This window comes from Schistocerca gregaria, chromosome 9 (genome assembly GCF_023897955.1).
Source record: "Schistocerca gregaria isolate iqSchGreg1 chromosome 9, iqSchGreg1.2, whole genome shotgun sequence".
NCBI classification, from domain to species: domain Eukaryota; kingdom Metazoa; phylum Arthropoda; class Insecta; order Orthoptera; family Acrididae; genus Schistocerca; species Schistocerca gregaria.
Genome location: NC_064928.1, coordinates 75,793,369 through 75,817,122, shown reverse-complemented (window position 1 = coordinate 75,817,122; position 23,754 = coordinate 75,793,369). Strand labels below are relative to the sequence as shown.

Genomic DNA, 23,754 nt, shown 5'->3' with positions numbered 1-23,754 from the left:
CGGCTGATTGCCCGCTGATGAGGTGCGAATTGACGCTTTGGGAGCGACACATGTCGGCCCGGGGGGCTGAGGGGGGCGGACGCCAGGAGGGGGCTGATGGGCGGCTTTGTGATGGCGGCGGTGTGAGGGCCGCCGGCTTAGCGGCCGGCCGGATCAAATGACCCGCCGTATTAATATTTATTCTGTGCCCGGCGGCCACGGCCGCGTATAGCACCGTCCCCCACCCTCCCCCCTCACACACACACGCACACGCACAAAACGCGTTGCGCAAACCGCGACGTAACGCCGGACCGAGGCTCAGCGACCTGATGGCGCACGTGGCGAGTGCGTGCGGCGCCCACACCACGTGCTAACGCATACCGCGGCCGTATCAATTTCAGGAGTCATTACCGGGCAAGAGGAGCGATTCCAGCACTTTCACCCCCCCCCCCCCCGCCCCCCCTTCTCCTCTACCACACACCGACCCATCATCCTCCCACTCTTCCAGAGGAAACGTGCTTCAACACAACAAAAACTGGCAAATTACTTCGCATCCCAGTCAATTTCCTGAACTTTCCCCCCACTACGAAATGAAATCATGGTACGGCATTATTCGCCGGGGTATCCAGCCTGGGGACGATAGGCCGCCTGCTGCAAGTCTTTCTATTTGACGCCCCTCTGACGACACCTACTCGATCAAAATGAGATGATTAAAACAAAACAACACTCGGTTCGCGAGAGAAGGAACTCTCCGATCCGGCCGGGAACTGCGATATACCGGGTGATCAAAAAGGCAGTATAAAACTTCCTGGCAGATTAAAACTGTGTGCCGGACCGAGACTCGAACTCGGGACCTTTGCCTTTCGCGGGTAAGTGCTCTAACCACTAGGGCACTTGCCCGCGAAAGGCAAAGATCCCGAGTTCGAGTCTCGGTCCCGCACACAGTTTTAATCTGCCAGGAAGTTTCATATCAGCGCACACGCCGCTGCTCATTCTGAAGTCAGTAAAAATTTGAAAACTGAATAAATCTCGGAATAGTGTAGATAGAGAGGCACAAATTGTCACACATGCTTGGAATGACATAGGATTTTATTAGAACCAAAAAAATACAAAATTTCACAGAATGTCTCACAGATGGCGCTTCGTCTGATCGAAATAGCAATAATTAGCATAACAAAGTAAAACAAAGGAAACTTAATGTTATTTACAGGAAATGCTCAATATGTCTACCATCATTCCTCAACAATAGCTGTAGTCGAGGAATAACGTAGTGAACAGCACTGTAAAGCAGGTCCGGAATATATGGTGAGGCGTTGGCATCGGATGTTGCCTTTAAGTATGCCTAGAGATGTCGGTCGATCACGATTCACTTGCGACTTCAGGTAACCGCAAAGCCAATAATCTCACGGACTGAGGTCTGGGGACCTGGGAGGCCAAGCATGACGAAAGTGCCGGCTGAGCACACGATCATCACCAAACGACGGAAGCAAGAAACCTTTCACGCGTCTAGCAATATGGGGTGGAGCGCCATCCTGCATAAACATCGTACGTTCCAGCAGGTGTTTATCTGCCAGGCTGGGGATGATGCGATTCTGTAACATATCGGCGTACCTCTCACCCGTCACAGGAGCAGTTTTGCTGTCCAGCGCCATCTGTGGGACATTTTGTGAACTATGTTTTTTTTGTTCTAATAAAACCACAAGTCATTCCAAGCATGTGTCTAAATTTTTACCTCTCTATCTACATTATTCCGTGGTTTATTAAGTTTTCAAATTTATACTGACTTTTTGATACCCCGGTACAGGTATCGACCCCAATCTCCACCATTATAATGTCAGTGGTTCTTTGTGGATTTCGGGTGACGTCTTTCAATTTCTATCAGCTGGAATGCTACTCATCCATTTTATTAAAGAGGTTGGAGCCTCTTCACTTACGTTTCATGACAGTATTCGAGGGACATCTTCGGGTTTAAAACTCTGGCAGCTGCTCAAAATATTCAAAGTGCCGCAAATTTCAGGTAGAAGAGATTATACGCTGTTAAGACCTTAAGGATACCACAAAACATAAAGGTACTGTTTGTGATTACCTTTTGGAGTTCGCGCATTATTTTAGTGGACAAAAACATTTGGACGAGTGTAAAAGAAGCAATGACTCTAAACAAATGGTGCTCAAAATTTGTAACGTCGTGGAAAGCGGTTAATAAAAGGTTGATAAAGAATATAGCAATAGTGGGAGTGTATGCCTCTACTGAAGTCTCGCCGTTTAAATTAAAAGAAGATTTTGAACAGATGCTGATAGTGACTATAGAAACCGTTCCAGTGGGGGGGAGGTGGGGGGTTGCTAGGAATGACAGTGGGAAAAGTTTGGTATATATATTAGAGTACTATGAAATACGAGTAGAAAATACATTCTTTGCTCACAGGGGTGTAAATGAATTTATATGGCATAACCATACAAGAAGGTTGATATCAGTTATTGATTATCTAATTTTGATGCAAAATGCCAATTTCAAAAATTCAGGATGTCAGAGTAAAAAGAGGGGCAGATTGTGTAAGTGATTTGGTGGAATGTAAAATTTATATTTCCCTGTACTTTTAGGCGTAGTGGCGAACAGAAGAGGTAATAAAATGCTGACCACCCTGAGATCATACGGAAAATCTTGGACACTTTAAGGGAAGGAATACTAAGTACTTAAATCAACAGCGCCTAGCAAACAAATTGCAGATGCTGAGAGAACATTAGAAGAGCAATATGAGCACATAAAGAAGGCCAGAGATGAAGCAGCAAAAGAAGCCCTTGGAAAATATGAAAGGAACATGAAACCAGTTTGATAGGATGTATAACTAGCAGAGATGATTGAAAGGAAAAGAGAAACCTATTTGACGTTCCTGTATGTGAATGACACTAATAAGGAGACAGTTACAGGACAGAAAATAAATAAGTAAAAATAGAAGCGTTAAAAAGGAAAAACAAGGAGTGGGAAGCAAGTTGTGAATTTGTAGAAAGGATCATTACTGGGGCTTGTAGTGCCGACGCAAGGAGAACAATCAAGTCAATGAAAATGTCAAAGGATGACAAACTACATCATAACAACACCAGTCACGGTCAATGGATAACGTATTGCAGGAATTTTATCCAGGAAAATGGCCTGAATTTTGACATAGTTGTGAGATGAGGATGCGACAGGAGGAGTTTGGCGTTTACATATAAAAATTCTTCAGCAGGCTGTGAGGAGCTGTACGATGAAGAAGGCACCGACATATCGATTAATATATTCAGAACTGGGGAATTTTTGCTTTCCGAAATTGTCGGAGATTTTAAGGAGGCTGTCTGAAAAATAATTAAATGGAGAATAGGTTCCTTTGGAATGGAAAACAAGGTACATACGACCGGTGCATAAGAAAGGGACATATAATAACCCAGTTACTTTTAGGTGGTTGTTGGCGATCCCTTCAGTAGTCGAAAGTACTGGAAGACCTGGTAGTGGGAGAAATTACTAACAAGCCGCAAGAGGAACAAGCAAGATTCTGAGAAGGAAGATTGGACGTCTTCACCATGGAGCTAATGTGTAAAAAACGCCCTAAGCTTGGACTGGAGACGTGTGTTGCACTGACTGACGTAGAGAAAGCATGTGATAATAAACCCACCAACAAACAGTGGGCAAAGTTGAAAGACACAGAGCAAAGATTCCTAAAGACTATTATGAAATTATATGGAAACAATGCAGCGAAAGTAAGGATTGGGAATAATTGGACAGAAGAATTTGACGTGAATAAGTGTCTGCGGCAGGGATGTGGGCTGTCACCTACGTTCCTTAAGCTACATCTAGGAGCAGTCCAGCTGACTTGGCATCGAAAATTCCGGATAATAGGATGGCAATGGAAGACAGCCAAGTATTTAGCCTGTATTTTGCAGATGACCAGATTGTGCTAGCAGAAGATGAAGATGATATGAGCTATATAGTAAGAGAACTTAAAGAGGAGTACAATGAGGCTGGTCTGAAGATGAACATGATAAAGTACTCACACTTGGGTGTTGGAATGGAAAAAATAAGCAATTTGGAGGTAGATGGAGAAGTAATTGCACGTGTGGTAAAGGCATAATATCTTGGGATATTAATTAATAAACAAGGCACAAGCAATGATGAAATCACTAACCGGATTAATAAATGACAAGCTGTAACAAGGACAATGAACTCTGTTCCGTGGAACAAACAGAACAATGAGGAATAAAATGTATGAGACTATAGTCCATACTGTAGATTTTTACGGAGCTGAAGTCTAGGGCGTTAGAAAAAAACAAAAACAAAACGAGTACATTGCTTGCCACTGAGATCAATTGAACTGGGTTGGACAGGATAAGAAATGACGTAATACAACAAAGGATGTAAATGGATAGGGATATCTGTGACGACATTCAACAAAAACAACTGATTCGGTTTGTCATGTGAATAGGAAGAATGAAGACAATAGGATACCACGATGCATACGATCCCAGCGGAAGAAAAGAGGTCGCCCACGACGCAGCTGACAGAACGATGTGGAGGGAGCAATGTAGCAAGGAAATTGAACATTGAGAAAAGTCAAGAAAGAAGAAGATGGCCAGTTGTGGTGGAGAAGCGGCGCCAGCCTTAGATTAACCGCATGTTACCGATGTTTCTGCGTGGATCCGAATTGTATTTAGATTAATGAGTATTCCACCCTCAGAAAATATATTTTTCATATTTTTAAGACTAAAATGTTTTAAAACCTACACTATCTGATAAAAAGTAGCTAGATACCTATTTTTTTCTAGACATTTGTCTTCTGACTGGTTTGATGCGGGCCACAAAGAATTCTCTCTTGTGCCAATCATTTCATCTCAGAGTTGCACTTGCAACTTACACTCTCACTTAACTTGCTGATTGGATTCCAACCTTCGTCTTCCTCTACAGCTTTTGCCCTCTACAGCTCCCTCTAGTACCACGGAAGACATTCCCTAGTGTCTTAACAAATGTCCTATCATCTTGTCCCATCTTCTTATCGGTGTTCTCCATGTATTCCTTTCCTTGCTAATTCTGGGGAAAACCATCTCATTTCTTATTAGTCCACCTAACTTACTACATTCTTCTGTAGCACCACACCTCAAATACTTCTATTCTCCTCTGCCACGGATTCACCGCAAACCCTGTTTTACTACCACACAATGCTGTACTCCCATTGTATGTTCTCAGAAGCTAACCCGCTTTTTATGTCCTCCAACCTTTGTCCGTCTTGCGCTATATTGCTGCGTAGGTAGAAAAATTCCACAACTTCTACAACTTCGTGATCACCAATTTTATTGTTAACATTCTCGCTATTTTCATTTCTGCTACGACTCTTCACTTTTGTCTTTCATCTGTTTACTTTCTATCTATATTCTGTATTCATTAGGCTATTCATTCCATTCAACCCATCCTGTAATCAATGTAATCAGCGAATCTTATCACTGATATCGTTTTACCTTGAACTTTAATCTCACTCTTGAAACTTTCTGGTATCTCCGTCACTGTTTCTTCGATGTATAGATTGAACAGTAGGGGTGAAAGACTATATCCCCACATACACCCTTTTTAGTTTGAGCAATTCCTTTTTGGCCTTTCATGCTTACTGTTCCTTTTTGCCTCCTGAACAAACTGTATAGTACCAATTTCTCCCTACAGCTTACCCTACTAGTTTCAGAATTTCAAAAATCTTACACCATTTGACATTGTCGAACACTTTTTAGAGGTCAACAAATGTTATGAAAGTGTCTTAACTTGCTTACATCGTCAACCGCAATGTCAGAATTGCCTCTCTGGTACCTTTACCTTCCCTAAAGCCAAACTGATCGTCATCTAACACTTTCTCAGTTTCGTTTCCATCTCTTATGCTTATTATTTTCTCAGCAACATGGATGTATGTGCTATTAAGCTGATTGTGCTACGTCTCGCACAGAAATTAGCAGTTCTTGCAGTTCTTCGAAATTGTGTGGATGACATTTTTCTGAAAGAGTGATGGTATGTCATCAGACTCATACATTCTACACAAAAAACCTGAATAGTGGTTTTGTTGCCACTTCCCCAAATGATTATAGAAATTCTGATGGGATGTTATCGATCGCTTCAGCCTTATTTCATCTTAAGTCCTCGAAAGCTCTCTTAAAGTTTAATACTGGATTCCCTACCCCTTCTAAATCGACTACTGTTTCTTCTTCTACCACATTAGACAAATCGTTCCCCTCATAGAGGCTATCAGTGTATTTCTTCAGCCTATCGCTCTCTCCTCTGCATATAAAACTCGAATTCCCGTTGCACTCTTGATGTTACCATCCTTTCTTTTCATTTCTCCGACGCTTGTTTTTACTTTGTTATATTCTGAGTCAGTTCTTCTGACAATCACTTCTTTTTCAGTTTGTTCGCGTTTTCAATACAACTATTTCACCTTACCTATCCTCCACTTACTATTTATTTCATTCCTTAATGACTTGTATTTTTGTAATGCTGAATTTCCACACTTTTCTACATCTACATCTACATCTACATGACTACTCTGCAATTCACATTTAAGTGCTTGGCAGAGGGTTCATCGAACCACAATCATACTATCTCTCTACTATTCCACTCCCGAACAGCGAGCGGGAAAAACGAACACCTAAACCTTTCTGTTCGAGCTCTGATTTCTCTTATTTTATTTTGATGATCATTCCTACCTATGTAGGTTGGGCTCAACAAAATATTTTCGCATTCGGAAGAGAAAGTTGGTGACTGAAATTTCGTAAAAAGGTCTCGCCGCGACGAAAAACGTCTGTGCTGTAATGACTTCCATCCCAACTCGTGTATCATATCTGCCACACTCTCTCCCCTATAACGTGATAATACAAAACGAGCTGCCCTTCTTTGCACCCTCTCGATGTCCTCCGTCAATCCCACCTGGTAAGGATCCCACACCGCGCAGCAATATTCTAACGGAGGACGAACGAGTGTAGTGTAAGCTGTCTCTTTAGTGGACTTGTTGCATCTTCTAAGTGTCCTGCCAATGAAACGCAACCTTTGGCTCGCCTTCCCGACAATATTATCTATGTGGTCCTTCCAACTGAAGTTGTTCGTAATTTTAAGACCCAGGTACTTAGTTGAATTGACAGCCTTGAGAATTGTACTAGTTATCGAGTAATCGAATTCCAACGGATTTCTTTTGGAACTCATGTGGATCACCTCACACTTTTCGTTATTTAGCGTCAACTGCCACCTGACACACCATACAGCAATCTTTTCTTTTCTAGTTCTTTCTTTCATCGATTAACTGAAATTTTTTTCTGTTATCCGTGGTTTCTTCGCAATTGCATTCCTTGTATCCACGCTTTTCTTTCCAACTTTTGTAATTGCCCTTTTTAAAGATCTCCATTCCTCTTCAAGTGAACTGTCTATTGAGCTAGTCATTATTTCAGTGTCTATAGCATCAGAGAATCAAGCGTGTCTCTAAGCTTTATTAGTATTTCTGTATCCTGTCTCCTTGCTCATTGATTCTTTCTCTCTAGTCTCTTAAACTGTTCATTACTACTAAATTGTGATCTGAGTCTGTATCTGCCCCTGTACCTGATTCGGGGTATCTGCCTGATCATCTGCGTCTACATCTACACCTGCTGTTCACAACACAGTGCATGGCACCACCTTTCTGACTCTCTACCGTTCCACTCTCTAGCAGCGCGCGGGAACAACGAGCGCTTAAATTTTTCAGTACGAGCCCTGATTTCTCTTATTTTACCGTGATTATCATTTCTTACTATTTAGGCGGGTGCCAACAGAAAGTTTTCGTCATCAGAGGAGAAAATTAGCAATTGAAATTTCATCAGAATTTCCCGTAGCAACGAAAAACGCCTTTCCGTTAATGATTAGCGCACCAATTCGCGTATCATGCCCGTGGCACTATCTCGTCTATTTCGCGATAATACAGAACGAGCCGTCCTCCTTTGAACGTTTTCGATGTCATCCGTCAGTCCCACCTGAGGCGGATCCCACACCGCACAGCAGTACTCCAGAATAGGGCGGACAAGCGTTGTGTAAACAGTCTCTTTAGTAGGCATGTTGAACCTTTTAAGGGTTCTGCCAATGAATCTATGTGATCGTTGCAATTTAGATTATTTGTAATTGTAATCCCTTAGTACATAGTTGAATTTACAGCCTTCAGGCTTGTGTGGCTTATCGCGTAATCGAAATTCAGGGAATTTATTTTAGTACTCACGTGAATAACTTGACACTTTTCTTTATTCAGTATCAATTGCCACTTTTCACACCATTCAGATATCGTATCTAAATCATTTTGGAATTCGTTTTGGTCGTCTGATGACTTTAGATGACGGTAAATGACTGCATCGTCTGCAAACAATCTGATACGGCTGCTCAGATAGTCTCCTATGTCGGTAATATAGATCAGGAACAATAGAGGGCATATAACACTTCGTTGGGGAACGCCAGACACTACTTCTGTTTTACTCGACGACTTTCCGTCTATTACAACGACCTTTCTGACAGGAAATCGCGAATCCAGTCGCACAACTGAGCGATATTTCATAGGCACGCAGTTTGGTTAAAAGCCGCTTTTGAGGAATGGTGTCGAAAGCCTTCTGGAAATCCAAAAATATGGAATCAGTTTGACGTTCCCTGTCGATATCACTTATTACTTCACGAGTATAAAGAGCTACTTGTGTTTCACAAGAACAATGTACTCTGAATCCGTGCTGATTATGTGTTAATAAACCGTTGTCTTCGAGGTAATTTAAAATGTTCGAACATGGTATATGTTCCATAACCCTACTGCAAATCGACGTCAGTCATACGGTACTGTCATTCAGCAGATTACCCTTCCGTTTTTGGCTATTGGTGTGACTTGAGAAATATTCCTGTCTTTAGATGCGGGTATTTCTGTAAGTGAGCGGTTGTACACAATTGCTAAATATGGAGCTATTGTATCAGCATAATCTGAGAGGAACCTGACTGGTATACTATCGGGATCGGAGGCCTTGCCTTTATTAAATGATTTAAGGTGCTGCGTTCCTCCGAGGGTATCTACTTCTATGTTTCTCATCTTGGCAGTTGTTCTTGATTGGAATTCAGGAATACGTACTTCGTCTTCTTTGGTGATAATTTAATCGAACTGAAACCTCTACATATCTCTGGGCCTTTTCAGAGAATACCTCCTGCTTTTCTGATTCTTGAATACAGTATTCGGTATTATTAGCTGAAATTTATTGCATAGCTTAATTAGTGGAAATTAATAGTGTGTGTGTGTGTGTGTGTGTGTGTGTGTGTGTGTGTGTGTGTGTGTCCTTTTCGCCTTATAATGGCTTGAACTCTTAACGACACGCTTTCACTGAGGTGCCTCAATGTCTGTTGAGGAGCGGCTGCCCATTCTCCCTCAATAGCCGAAACCAAAGAAGGTAGTTGTGTTGGATGCTGGGGTTTGGAGCGGAGTCGACGTTCTCATTCCAAAGGCGTTCCGTTCGGGTCAGGTCGGGGCCGTGAGCGAGCAAGTCTATTTCAGCAGTATTGTTATTGACAAAACAATGTTCCACAGATGCTGGTTACTAACTAGAAGCGCTATCGTACTGATAAAAACGATCATCGTCTATGAACTTCCCCACTGCTGTACACTGTATACAATGATATAGAACGTGTTCACGTACTTTTGCCTTTTGCGTTTTCTTAACCACCTTAAGGGGAAACCGAAAAAGACACCTATACTGCTAGACCACAGTTTACCGGATGACTGGTAACATTCGTCAGGCATTCGTCAAATCGAAACCCTTCCACTGGATTGCGACAGGGAATGGAGTGATACTTTAATCTAACTCGTTTACAGTTGCTCAAAATACAATAGCATAGGTCAAGCGCCGTTTAGCGCTCACTGCGGAAGTTTGTGGCTTGTGAGGAGCTGCTCTACCATGGAATCCCACTCTTTTCTTTTCAGTCGTTTGTCTTCTGACTGCTTTGATGCGGCCCGACAGGAATTCCTCACCTGTGCCAGCCTCGTCATCTCAGAGTAGCACTTGCAACCTACACACGCAATCATCCGCTGGATGTATTCCAATCTTTGCCTCCATTTACAGTTTTATACATTTCCCTCTAGTACCACGGAAGTTGCTCCCCCATGTCTTACGAAGTGTCCAATCATCCTGCCCTTTCTTCTTGTCAGTGTTTTTTTTATATATTCCTTTCCTCTCCAATTCTGCACGGAGAAGCTCCTCATTCCTTATCAGTCCACGTAATATTTCATCATTCTTCTGTAACACCTCTCTTCTTTTCCGGTTTTTCCACAGTCCATTTTTCACTACCGTTGTACGCTGTGCTCCAAACGTACACTCTCAGAAATTTCTGCTTCGACCTAAGGTCCATGTTTGATACTAGTAGACTTTTGTTCGCCAGGAATGCCCTTTTTGCCTTTGCCGGTCTACTTTTGATGTTCTCCTTGTTCCGACCGTCATAGGCTATTTGCCACATAGGTAGCAGAACTCGTTAACTTCATCTACTTCGTGACTATCAGTCCTGATGTTTTAACTTCACAGGAGTTTCCATTTCTGCTGCTTCTCATTACTTTCATCTTTCTTCGATCTACTCTCCATCCATCTCTGTACTCAATACATTGTTCATTCGATTCAGTAGATCATGCAATTTTTCTTACTTTCACTCAGGATAGCAATGTCATCAGCGAATCGTAGCATTGACATCCTTTCAGCTTGAATTTTAATTCTACTCTTTAACCTTTCTTTTATTTCCGTCATTGCTTCTTCGACGTACAGGTTGAACAGTAGGGGAGAGAGACTACGTCCCTGTCTTACACCCTTTTCAATCCGAGCATTTCTTCCATGGACGTCCACTCTTATTATTCCCTCTTGGCTCTTGTATATACTGTATACTACGCATCGCTCCCTATAGTTTACCCCTATTTTTCTCAGAATTTCAAACATCTTGCACCATTTTACATTCTCGAATGATTTTTCCATATCGAAAAACCTCATAAACATGTGCTGAGGTTTCTTTACTCTTGCTTCCTCCTTAAGCACGGTAATTACACCGGATGGACTTTCGGTAGCACTAAGAAACTCGCGAGTGACCCCCTTCGCTGATTTGGTGCGGTATTTTACAAACACCCTCCGCAAGTTTTGACGGCCCCTGTCCGTCAGTACGTCTACCTGTTCTTGGTTTACCTGCGGTTGCTCCTTCGCCTTTCCAGTTCAAAATTACATCACCATTTTAGCCAGCTTCAGAAGCGTTGAAATGGGCAGGGAGGATTTGTTCAGAACAACGCTAAAGATTAATTAAGTAGACTGACTAACTAACGAGACACTGAATGTGGCTGCGAAAAAAGAAATTTATGGCACAAATTGTCTAAAATAGGCATCGGTTGGTAGGGCACGTCGAGAGGCATCGACGAGGACTCATTTCTGTTATGGAGACAAGTGTGGAGGCTAAAAGGTGGCCGGCCGGGGTGACCGAGCAGTTCTAGGCGCTACAGTCTGGAATCGCGCGACCGCAATGGTCGCAGTTTCGAATTCTGCCTCGGTCATGGATGTGTGTGATGTCCTTAGGTTAGTTAGGTTTAAGTAGTTCTAAGTCTAGGGGACTGATGACCTCAGAAGTTAAGTCCCATAGTGCTCAGAGCCATTTGAACCATTTTTTGATAAAAGTTGTAGAGGTAGATGGTCATCTACAGTGAGCAGGTTATAGTAGTTATGCAGAGATGACGAAGAGTCTTGCACACGACAGACTTCCCTGGAGAGGGGCATCTCAACCGTCCTCGCGCGAGGCGTGTTAACGCCACGTAATGCAGACTGAATGTCATTGTAACTGACTGGTGGCATCATTCAAGATTACAAATATTTGGTTGTTGGAACTCCTCTCAGAATGCATTCATATTTTGTTTAAATAAGCTCACTCTTCCTATCGGTTAACATTAGTACGGTGTTTATTAGCTTTTTTTTACCTCTCTGTACAAGTAAGGGTAATAATCTATTTTCTTGGCGGAAAATAGCAATATAATGAAAATTTAATTTAACATATCCACAGTGTGAAGTATGTTCCGCTAAGGTGAAGTTGTCACTTTGTCCATTTCTCCAGTTCGGCTAAATGGGTGTAGCTTGTCAGTGGAGTAGTTCTATACACCCCCACGACCTGTCAGCCCAAAAGTTTTAACAGAAACATGTAGCAGACATAATGACATTCACTGTAACTCCGTACCTCAGTCGGCAAAAACGGAACCCTAATACAGGAGAAGTTTGTTCTCCGCCTGTCTTTCCGTTTGACTGTTCAAAACCCTGTTTCTTAGGAGTTGTCAAGTTGAAATTTATGTTAGATATTAAGGTGTACGGTCCCTTGGTGGTGCAAAAATATGAAGCTTCTAAGTCAATGCTATCAAAAGATACGGCCATTTATGTCACATATTTTGGTACTCTCAAAACCAGCTGCGTCCTTCCCGTTAGTGTAGAATCGTGAAATATGGAAAGAAGCAAGGTTTGAGAGTGCAATCGAAGGAAAAAATTGGAAACTGTGAATCTGTAATTACAGAACACAAAAAGATTGTCATTTGTTATCTGACATTCTGTCCGTTCCTATGTTAAGTCCTCTTTCTCTCAGGAGCTGGTAGACGTATCAAGCTGACATTTGTGTCACATACTAAGGCCTATGGTCGCTTCACCATGTAATAAATACAAGCTTCTAAGTCAATGCAACCAAAATATACAATCATTCGTGTCACTTATTTTGATATTCCCAAACTGACCCAATGAGAACCTACAGAGGAGTCCCTTTGACTTAGTACCCTCAATTTTCCCAGGAAGCAATGTTTCATAGTTCAAACAAAGGAAAATATCCAAAAATTGTTAATTTGTTATTATATCACACGAAAAAATATTTTTTGTCATTTGTTATCCGACTTCAAACCTGAAATTAAAACAATCTAGAAAGTCTTGGTATCAGTGGGGCCGATATGTTGCCAGTATCAATGTCGACAACAGACAAAAATCGTTGAGATTCTCTATTCCCGGAATAGATGAACTGCCTGTATATACAGGGTGAGTCAGCGGGAAAGGTAGATGCTTTGAGGGATGATACTGTTAGTGATTCTGAAGAAAAAACTTCAAATGGGCGTATGCCCTATTCCGAATGGTGTGTGGACATTGGACGATTGAAGAGTGGAAAAACGTTGTGTGGAGTGACGAATCACGGTACACAGCGTGGCGATCCGATGGCAGGGTGTGGGTACGGTGAATGCCCGGTGAACATCATCTGCCAGCGTGTGTAGTGCGAGCAGTAAAATTCGGAGGTGGTGGTGTAATGGTGTGGTCATGTTTTTCATGCATGGAACTTACACCCATTGTTGTTTTGCGTGACACTATCACAGCTCAGGCCTACATTGATGTTTTAAGCATCTTCTTGTTTCCCACTGCTGAAGAGCAATTCGGGGATAGCGATTGCACCTTCCAACACGATCGAGCAACAGTTCATAATGCACGGCCTGTGGCGGAGTGGTTACACAACAACAACATCCCTGTAATGGACTGGCCTGCACAGAGTCCTCGCCTGAATCCTACAGAACACCTTCGGGATGTTTTGGAACGCCGACTTCGTGCCGGGCCTCACCAACCGACATCGATACGTCTACTCAGTGCAGCGCTCCTTGATGAATGGTGTATGCCGTGAAGGATTGGTGTTTGCCAACCTGAAACACTCTTTGATCCTCTTTGTCAGATTGTAAATAGTCTTTACGCCGTGTTTGCGCATTATACGGCGATTCTGTCAGTCACTCTGGGAATGTATTCCAAAAGGCCGTATCCGACATTTCTTTTCCCGATGTGTCACTTCGCCGATGTTTGACTCCGTTTTATGTCCAGTATAACTTGTCCAGTACCCATTGCTACTCAGAAAACTGTCCAGGTGTTGCATTTCACTTGTGAGGTGCTGCGGCTCACAAATGCGTCTTGATCGCGATGCGATTATATTATTCATGCCTCTTTTCTGGCTCAGTTGGTGATAAGTATCCACCTTTCGGAATGAAATTACAGATATTATTTATCGCAGAACTCTTTTTTTATCGCCCAACACTATTTTGAAGTGTCATTGATGTTTCATTGAAATATCCCTGTCGGGATACCTCCATGAGACATGGTACATGTGAACCACTTATATCGCGGCTGCTACGGTCGCAGGTTCGAATCCTGCCTCGGGCGTGGATGTATGTGATGTCGTTAGGTTATTTAGGTTTAAGTAGTTCTAAGTCTAGGGGACTGATGACCTCAGAAGTTAAGACCCATAGTGCTTAGAGCCATTTGAACACATAACGATTAGAAGTAGGTTTATATTATGTATCTGTGTATCTACAATTATTGAGTGTTTATTCTTTGTTAGTCAAGGTCATTGCTGTTTGACAGGAAATTGAAAGTGTTGTAATGTATATATGTAAAAAGTTAAATGATTGTTAAAATAACGAAATTTTAAAATATGTGTGTGATTATAAAGAAAATAGCGTTATTGGAAACTGGTTCATGCTTAGGGCATTTATGTTTGTAATACGTAAAAGACGTAGAGAAGATCATCCGCAAAGGAAGTGGCCCGGCGCGATGTGAAAGGTGGTTTTGGCGGTCGAACGGGGCGGCTGGTCGGTGGGAACGGCACGCAGTCAGTGCGTAGCTGTTGCAAGGTTCACATCAGCGATGCCAAGGGAGGCAATTGGAAGCCGCTTTGGAGGAATTTTGTCTTGGATGTGGATTTTTCTGTTGCATGGTACTCTCGGCAACAAGGAATGGCTCTAACACGTTAAAAATCAGCCGCCAAGAAGAAATTATGAAAAGCATTCAAATATGAAGAGCCGTGAGTACGGTTTGCCGCCACGTCGCTTCGCTTGCCGTCAAAACTTCGCCACTGCTCCACCAGCTTCATGGACACAGATACACTCCTGTAAATTGAAATAAGAACACCGTGAATTCATTGTCCCAGGAAGGGGAAACTTCATTGACACATTCCTGGGGTCAGATACATCACATGATCACACTGACAGAACCACAGGCACATAGACACAGGCAACAGAACATGCACAATGTCGGCACTAGTACAGTGTATATCCACCTTTCGCAGCAATGCAGGCTGCTATTCTCCCATGGAGACGATCGTAGACATGCTGGATGTAGTCCTGTGGAACGGCTTGCCATGCCATTTCCACCTGGCGCCTCAGTTGGACCAGCGTTCTTGCTGGACGTGCAGACCGCGTGAGACGACGCTTCATCCAGTCCCAAACATGCTCAATGGGGGACAGATCCGGAGATCTTGCTGGCCAGGGTAGTTTACTTACCTTCTAGAGCACGTTGGGTGGCACGGGATACATGCGGACGTGCATTGTCCTGTTGGAACAGCAAGTTCCCTTGCCAGTCTAGGAATGGTAGAACGATGGGTTCGATGACGGTTTGGATGTACCGTGCACTATTCAGTGTCCCCTCGACGATCACCAGAGGTGTACGGCTAGTGTAGGAGATCGCTCCCCACACCATGATGCCGGGTGTTGGCCCTGTATGCCTCGGTCGTATGCAGTCCTGATTGTGGCGCTCACCTGCACGGCGCCAAACACGCATACGACCATCATTGGCACCAAGGCAGAAGCGACTCTCATCGCTGAAGACGACACGTCTCCATTCGTCCCTCCATTCACGCCTGTCGCGACACCACTGGAGGCGGGCTGCACGATGTTGGGGCGTGAGCGGAAGACGGCCTAACGGTGTACGGTACCGTAGCCCAGCTTCATGGAGACGGTTGCGAATGGTCCTCGCCGATACCCCAGGAGCAACAGTGTCCCTAATTTGCTGGGAAGTGGCGGTGCGGTCCCCTACGGCACTGCGTAGGATCCTACGGTCTTGGCGTGCATCCGTGCGTCGCTGCGGTCCGGTCCCAGGTCGACGGGCACGTGCACCTTCCGCCGACCACTGGCGACAACATCGATGTACTGTGGAGACCTCACGCCCCACGTGTTGAGCAATTCGGCGGTACGTCCACCCGGCCTCCCGCATGTCCACTATACGCCCTCGCTCAAAGTCCGTCAACTGCACATACGGTTCACGTCCACGCTGTCGCGGCATGCTACCAGTGTTAAAGACTGCGATGGAGCTCCGTATGCCACGGCAAACTGGCTGACACTGACGGCGGCGGTGCACAAATGCTGCGCAGCTAGCGCCATTCGACGGCCAACACCGCGGTTCCTTGTGTGTCCGCTGTGCCGTGCGTGTGATCATTGCTTGTACAGCCCTCTCGCAGTGTCCGGAGCAAGTATGGTGGGTCTGCCACACCGGTGTCAATGTGTTCTTTTTTCCGTTTCCAGGAGTGTATGTATCCGAGCACGAACCAGTTAATTTGTGTGAGCCATTTTAATGATACTCCAAATGCTTTGAATCAGTGTTTGGAAGCGTATCTTTTATCCTAATCATGAACCTATGCAGGGACCTCTCCTACGTGTTTATTAAACGGAGCATTCTCTTTCAAATGCACTATTACTGTTTATTTATGTTTGTCAGATGTGCAAGGATTAGTAAAAGTGAAGCTAGTTAGGATTTTGCTAAAGTACTCTCAGCTTATTCAAAGTATCATTTTGCAAAAATTCAGTGCCAGACTGTGTAAATGTTCCTGTATAGAATACCTACTACCATGAACGAATTTTAAAAGTTAATTGAGCTCAGTGTTATATAATTTGACTTGAAAAGTAAAAATATAAACTATTCCAATTGAACTTAGGAGTTGCTTCAATTACTCTTTGCTCCCAAAGCAATCTTACAGCTTGGCTAGTGACACCACACTAATTTTTTGATCTCCATCATAGTCTTCACCTACTACAAAGATAAATGGACTATTATTACTACTAAGGAAATCTGATATATTTCAATAAATGGGAGTATAAACAGTGTGATTTTGGTATTATTTATTTTAATAGTGGTATTTATTTGTCAGTTAAGTCAGAAGCCCCTTCTGGCCAATTTTAGTTCTGCACTTCTGGCAGGAACATTTCAGTGCTGGTCCAAGTACCAATATTGAGTGTAGTCTTATTAGTGTGACTTTGCTTTCTATGATTACTAATATGTGTATTATTGCTAACCACTGCTACCCACACCTCATAGCGCCCTGTGTCAGTTTGAATCCTATGTGTTATTCAAAGGGAAATTTTAATGAAAGCCACCTCAGTAATTAATCTTCAATTTTTTTTAAAACATATATTTTCAAATTAGTGTGCCTAATTGGGCTGGCGACCGTTCGATTTTTCATTCGTATATGAATTTTTCTACTTTTATTGACCCCAAAGTTAAAGTCTGTTTAGTTTTTCTGTTAGTTGCACACTATTCAAAATTATAGTCCGATACCTCCATCCATTAGACACATGCAGGTCAAAACTCATAATCCTCCCAGCGGGTAACATTAGCTTATGTCACGGTAGGCTAGTGTTATACAGCCTAGACTGTATAGTAAATTAGGTTCCTTTCGGAGTACGCTGCTGCAGTAGTTCCATGCTTAACAATCATATACAACCGCTCGCTATACGAAAGATCCGTACCCAAGGACTGGAGAGCAGCAGAGGTCACACCACTATTTAAGAAAGGTAGTAGGAGTAGTCCACTAAATTACAGGCCCATATCGTTAACGTCGATATGCAGCGGGATTCTGAAATATGTATTGTGTTCGAACATTACGAATTACTTCGAATAGAATGACTTATTGACACACAGTCAACACAGATTGAAAGCACATAGTTGTTACGAAACACAACTAGCTCTTTATCACACGAAGCGTTGAGTACTATTGACAAGGGATTTCGAACTGACTCCGTATTTCTAGACTTCCGAAAGGCTTTTCACACTCTACCACACAAACGGCTTGTAGTGAAATTGGGTGCTTGTGGAATATCGTTTCAGTTATGTGACTGGATTCGTGATTTCCTGTCAGAGAGGTCATAGTTCGTAGTAACTGACAGAAAGTCATCGAGTAAAACAGAAGTGATTTCTGGCGTTCCCCAGGGTAGTGTCATAGTCCCTTTCCTGCTCCTTATCTATATAAACGATTTAGGAGACAATCTGAGCAGCTGTGTCAGGTTGTTTACAGATAACGGTGTCGTTTATCGACTAGAAAAGTCATCAGAAGGTCAAAACGAATTCCAAAACGATTTAGAGAAGATATCTGATTGCTGCCAAAATTCGCAGTTGACCCTAAATAAGGAAAGGTTGAGGTCATACTCATGAGTGCTAAAAAGAATCCGCTAAACTTGAGTTATACGTCGAATAAGTCAAATCTATAGGCCGTAAATTCGAGAAAATACCTAGGACTTATAATTACGAACGACTTAAATTGGAAAGAACACACACAAAATGTTGTGGGAAAGGCTAACGAAAGACTGCGTTTTATTGGAAGGACTCGTAGAAGATGCAACAGATATATTAAAGAGACTGCCCTCACTATATTTGTCTGTGCTCTTTCAGAATACTACTGCGCAGTGTGGAATCCTTACCAGATAGTATTTATGGAGTTAATCGAGAAAGTTCAAAGAAGAGCAGCACGTTTTGTGTTATTGGGGAATAGGCGAGAGAGTGTCAGTGACAAGGATTTGGGGTAGACATCATTAAAATAAAGGCTTTTTCGTTGCGGCGGTATTTTCTCACAAACTGTTTCCTCCGAATGCAAAAATATTTTGTTAACGCCGACGTACATAGGGGGAAACGATCATCATGATAAAACAAGGGAAATCAGAGCTGATACGTAAATACTTAGTAGGTCTTCGTATTTTCCGCCCGGTGGTCAAGGTGGGAATGATAGAGAATTATTGTGAAGGCGCTTCGATGAACTGTCTGCTAGGAACTTAAGTGTGACTTGCAGAGTATCCACGTAGATGTAGGAAAGGCTTGTCCGGGATACCATAGTGTGGAGAGCAGCGTCAAACCACAAAAGCTCATTTTCATAGATCCGCTCATACGCCTCTGATCCGCAGACGTAGCCCTCGGTTTGCTGGTGGAGAGCGGACGTCGGTGATGACGCAGACGTCAACCCGCCCGACGTGACAGACGGCGGCGGGTGGCGCTCACTCCTCCTGCGGCCAGCTGCGCGAGGGTGGCAGCCCTGCTAGGGGGGGAACCCCCGGCCCTGCTCCCCGGTATTCTATTAGGCGACAAAAGCCGCTCATCTGACATGCCGGCCTGAGCCGATAATGAATACCCGCGACGTGTCATTACACGTGCGCCCATATGTCGCTGCCGTCTCCCCCGCGCAGTATGCTGCGCTCTTAGGACAACACTTACAGCTTGTCCGCCCACGCCACCCACCCCTGGCCCTCCGGTGTAGTGTTCACTTGTCACCAAGTGCATCGCACCCCAACCCACATCACCCCCCTTCACGTCACGAATTCACTTTACTGTCGAGGGGCCCGACCGACGTCTATATTATTTGGTCGTGCATTGTCACCTGTAGACTCATTTCCATGTTTAATTATACAGTGCAGGTTCTCTGCAGTAAATCGGCATTCGCAAACAATTCGCCAGTCTTCACTAGCATCCACTTGTATCTGTGAAGAAGTGTCTACACTAGATCCCTGGGCGTCAAATGATTTTGCTTAACAGCCAATATTGACACTCTAGGGAGATAAGAACCTTCAACGTCGCAGCGCGTCAGCAAGTGTTGGTTAATATATTAAAAAACTAAAAACCCGCCTCGATTGCGAAAAAAACACCTAGTGTTAACCCAGGTTTCGGCGTAGATAACTACACCTTCTTCAGAACAACAAAAAACCCACAGGTATCTAAGAAGACCTTCGTCAATGATTAAAAGAACACCACAGCTATATATTTATAAACAAAAAAAGGAAAACATAAACAGTACATATGTACAAAGTGAAAACCACTACTTAATGTATTGGTGTACACTCCACCTCACACCGGCTTCTGTTCGAGGTTACATTAAGTAGTGGTTTTGACTTTGTACATATGTGCTGTTTATGTTTTCCTTTTTTGTCGTTTATAAATGTATAACTATGGTGTTCTTTTAATCATTGACGAAGGTCTTCTTAGGCACTTGTGGGTTTTATTGTTCTGAAGAAGGTGTAGTTATCTACGCCGAAACATGGGTTAACACTAGAAGCTTTTTTTGCAATCGAGGCAGATTTTTAGTTTTTTAATAAACTCTTGGGCTGTGTAGGTAGGGCAGGTCGAGGAGGGAGGAGTTGGGAGGGTAGCGTGTGGAGAGGGTTAAAGAGGCCACTCAAAGACAAATTTAATTTTTACCAAACCATAGTTACTGATAGAACCTTACCACTTACATAGTTTAAGTCTACATATTATGAGCTATCATCTGTTGTTGTTGTTGTTGTAGTCTTCAGTCCTGAGACTGGTTAGATACAGCTCTCCATGCTGCTCTATCCCGTGCAAACTGCTTCATCTTCCACTACGTACTGCAGCCTGCATCCTTCTGAATCTGCTTAGTGTATTCATCTCTTGGTCTCCCTCTACGATTTTTACCCTCCATGCTGCCCTCCAATACTAAATTGGTGTCCCTTGATGCCTCAAAATATGTCCTACCAACCGATCCCTTCTTCTACTCAAGTTGTGCCACAAACTTCTCTTCTCCCCAATTCTATTCAATACCCCCTCATCAAGTATGTGATCTACCCATCTAATCTTCAGCATCCTTCTGTAGCACCACATTTGGAAAGCTTCTACTCTCTTCTTGTCCAATTTATCGTCAATGTTTCACTTCCATACATGGCTACACTCCATACAAATACTTTCAGAAATGACTTCCTGACACAAAAATCAATACTCGATGTAAACAAATTTCTCTTCTACAGAAACGCTTACCTTGCCATTGCCAGGTCACATTTTATATCCTCTCTACTTCGACCATCATCAGTTATTTTGCTCCCGAAATAGCAAAACTCCTTTACTACTGTAAGTGTGTCATTTCCTAATCTAATTCCCTCAGCATCACCCGACTTAATTAAACTACATTCCATTATCCTTATTTTGCTTTTGTTGATGTTAATCTTATATCCTCCTTTCAAGACACTGTCTATTCCATTCACCTGCTCATCCAAGTCCTTTGCTGTCTCTGACAGAATTACAATGTCATCGGCGAACCTTAAACTTTTTATTTGTTCTCAATGGATTTTCATACCTACTCCGAATTTTTCTTTTGCTTCCGTATAAAATATTTTTAAGAGAAAAAGAAAATAATACAATGGAAACTTCCTGGCAGAGTAAAACTGTGTGCCGGACCGAGATTCGAACTCGGGACCTTTGCCTTACGCGGGCTAGTGCTTTACCAACATTTTTTTTTTTTTTTGTCGATTTTGTTCGTCTCATCTGCCCGTGCTGGACGTCGTAAGACACATCCGTTTAAGTTAGTTGTTGATCGATTAACTCAATTTTTTTTTATTACAGAGGGAGCTAACCCTCTGACCGAACACGCTGAGCTAGGTGCCGGCGGCCAACTAAGCTACCCAAGCACGACAGGCCCCGTCCTCACAGCTTTACTTCTGCCAGTACCTCGTCTCCTACCTTCCAAACTCCACAGAAGCTCTCCTGCGAACGTTACAGAACTAGCACTCCTGAAAGAAAGGATATTGCGGACTTAGCCACAGCCTGGGGATGTTTCCAGAATGAAATATAATGAAACTTTATGGATTTTTCTTACATAGTGAACAATTTTCCTTAATTAACCTTACCTAATAGGCTGCTGTGGCTATTTATATCGCAACAGCGTCCCATATTTGCTTCTTTGATGTCCGGGCATATTTTGTAGTCATCTTCATGCCCTAATACCTGAAAGAATATCGAGCGACTGCAACAGACCGCTTTCAGTCGCACTTTTGTATCAGGTCAAATACAACAGAACAGAGACGGTTTTACATAATATAACCAAATTAATTCCAGATTGTCGCAAAAGGATATAATGGCGGATGTTAGTTTCGTCTATAAAAGGGCGTGGGAGTCTGTTTTGTTATGCGTGCTTTTTGGAAGTAACTAACTCTTATTAGGGTGAACACGTTGGCCACATTTCCCGACGAGTAGTGTGGTTAACTTTCCCCATTGGACATCATGTCGCCATTAGTGATCCACAGAAGAAACTCTCAAACTGCAATAAATAACGAGGAACTACATTTGTAGGTCAAAAGACGCTGTTTATACATTGATATTGTAAAAAAGAAATACCATTCTCCATGCCAGAGAGGTAAAGAAGAATAATGTAAATAACTTCTCTTACAGGAGAAGTCTCAAAAGCAAAAACGCTTTGATTAAAAATAGCGCTAGAAACCTCCTCTGTTAATCTCACTGACAACAGTGGCAATGTAGTATATTAGATCCAGTCTGGCAACTTCTCGGCAGTCACCAGAGCTGATCGGGGCAAAAGAAATATGTAGTGACCACTCTTCACATCGTGGCCACTTTACTACACATTCTCCACCGGTCTTACTATTAATTGGTAACCTACCTACATTAGTGCATTATATTAATTAAAAACAGTAATTGCAATATGAGACACGCTAAAAAATGTTTACTGTGTTTCTTAAATGCCAATTTGCTTTTATTCGTTGCACTGTGCAGGGTGTCCCACTCAAACGTCCTTGATATCAAGGACTCAAGAGAGAAAAACCACAGTAAACACGACAATGAAAAACGCACCACTTTGTAGAGCATCTCAAAGAATTTATAGTGCAGCGTCAGAAGTGGCAAGTATCGTCACCAGAGTGCAGCATGGTCGCATGCAGTGAAAATGGCGACTCCACAACATTGCGCGCTCGCAGTAGTGTGGATGCCAGAAACAAAATCGCCGAACACTGTGCAAAGGAATTATCGTCGTGTTTATGAATGTGATCCACCTGATGTGAAAACAATAGGAAGTTTCTGGCAACAGGAAGTGTTCTGAAACAGTCTGGCGGTGGACGTTACGGAGTTTCAGAAGAGACAGTGGAGGTCATCAGACAAACGATTCTCAAAAGCCCACATAAGTCAATTCCTGAAGCATTTAGGCAACCTGATGTACGTCGATCAACATTGTATCGTGTAGTTCAACAGAGTCTTCGTATGTTTCCTTACAAAGTGCCAATTCTACAACATCTGACGCCCAACGACAAACAAATGGTTGCGGAGGTGCTGAACTGTATTGATATGGCTGCCATATTCCTGGAAAGATGTTTATTCTCAAATGAGGCAACCTTTCATCTATCAGGAAGGGTTAATAGGCATAATGTTCGGATTTGGGGTTCGCAAAATCCGCAAGTTGTCATTGAACATGTTCGTGATAGCTGTAAACTAAACGTCTGGTGCGGGCTAATGCACAACAGGATTGTTGGACCGTTCCTCTTTGCGGAACAAACTGTGAATGGGTCAGTGTATCTGGACATGTTGGAGCATTTTGTGTACCATCAGATACAAGACTCGCAACCCATCATCATTTTCCAACAAGGTGGAGCTCCGCCGCATTGGTAAACGGCTGTTCGCAAGTTCCTGGATAGGAAATTTCCCAATCATTGAATCGGACACAGAGGACCCCTGCCTGGCCACCACTTTCACCCGCCATTACGCCGCTTGATTTCTTCGTGTGGGAATTCGTGAAGGACAGAGTGTATGCGACCAAAGTGAACGATATTCCTACACTGCAACACCGTATCACTAATGCGATTCCAACAATAACAGAGGACATACTGCAAAGAATTTGGCAAGAAATTGGACTCAAGATTTTCGTGCTACAAATGGTTCACATGTAGAGGTGTATTG

At 43.0% G+C, this 23,754-nt stretch overlaps 1 protein-coding gene across 1 annotated transcript in view; it reads left to right on the top strand.

The window, feature by feature from the left end:
• LOC126291750 (multiple coagulation factor deficiency protein 2 homolog) overlaps nt 1-23,754 on the top strand; it is a 255,566-nt gene that overhangs the window by 48,466 nt on the left and 183,346 nt on the right. The window lies entirely within an intron of this gene.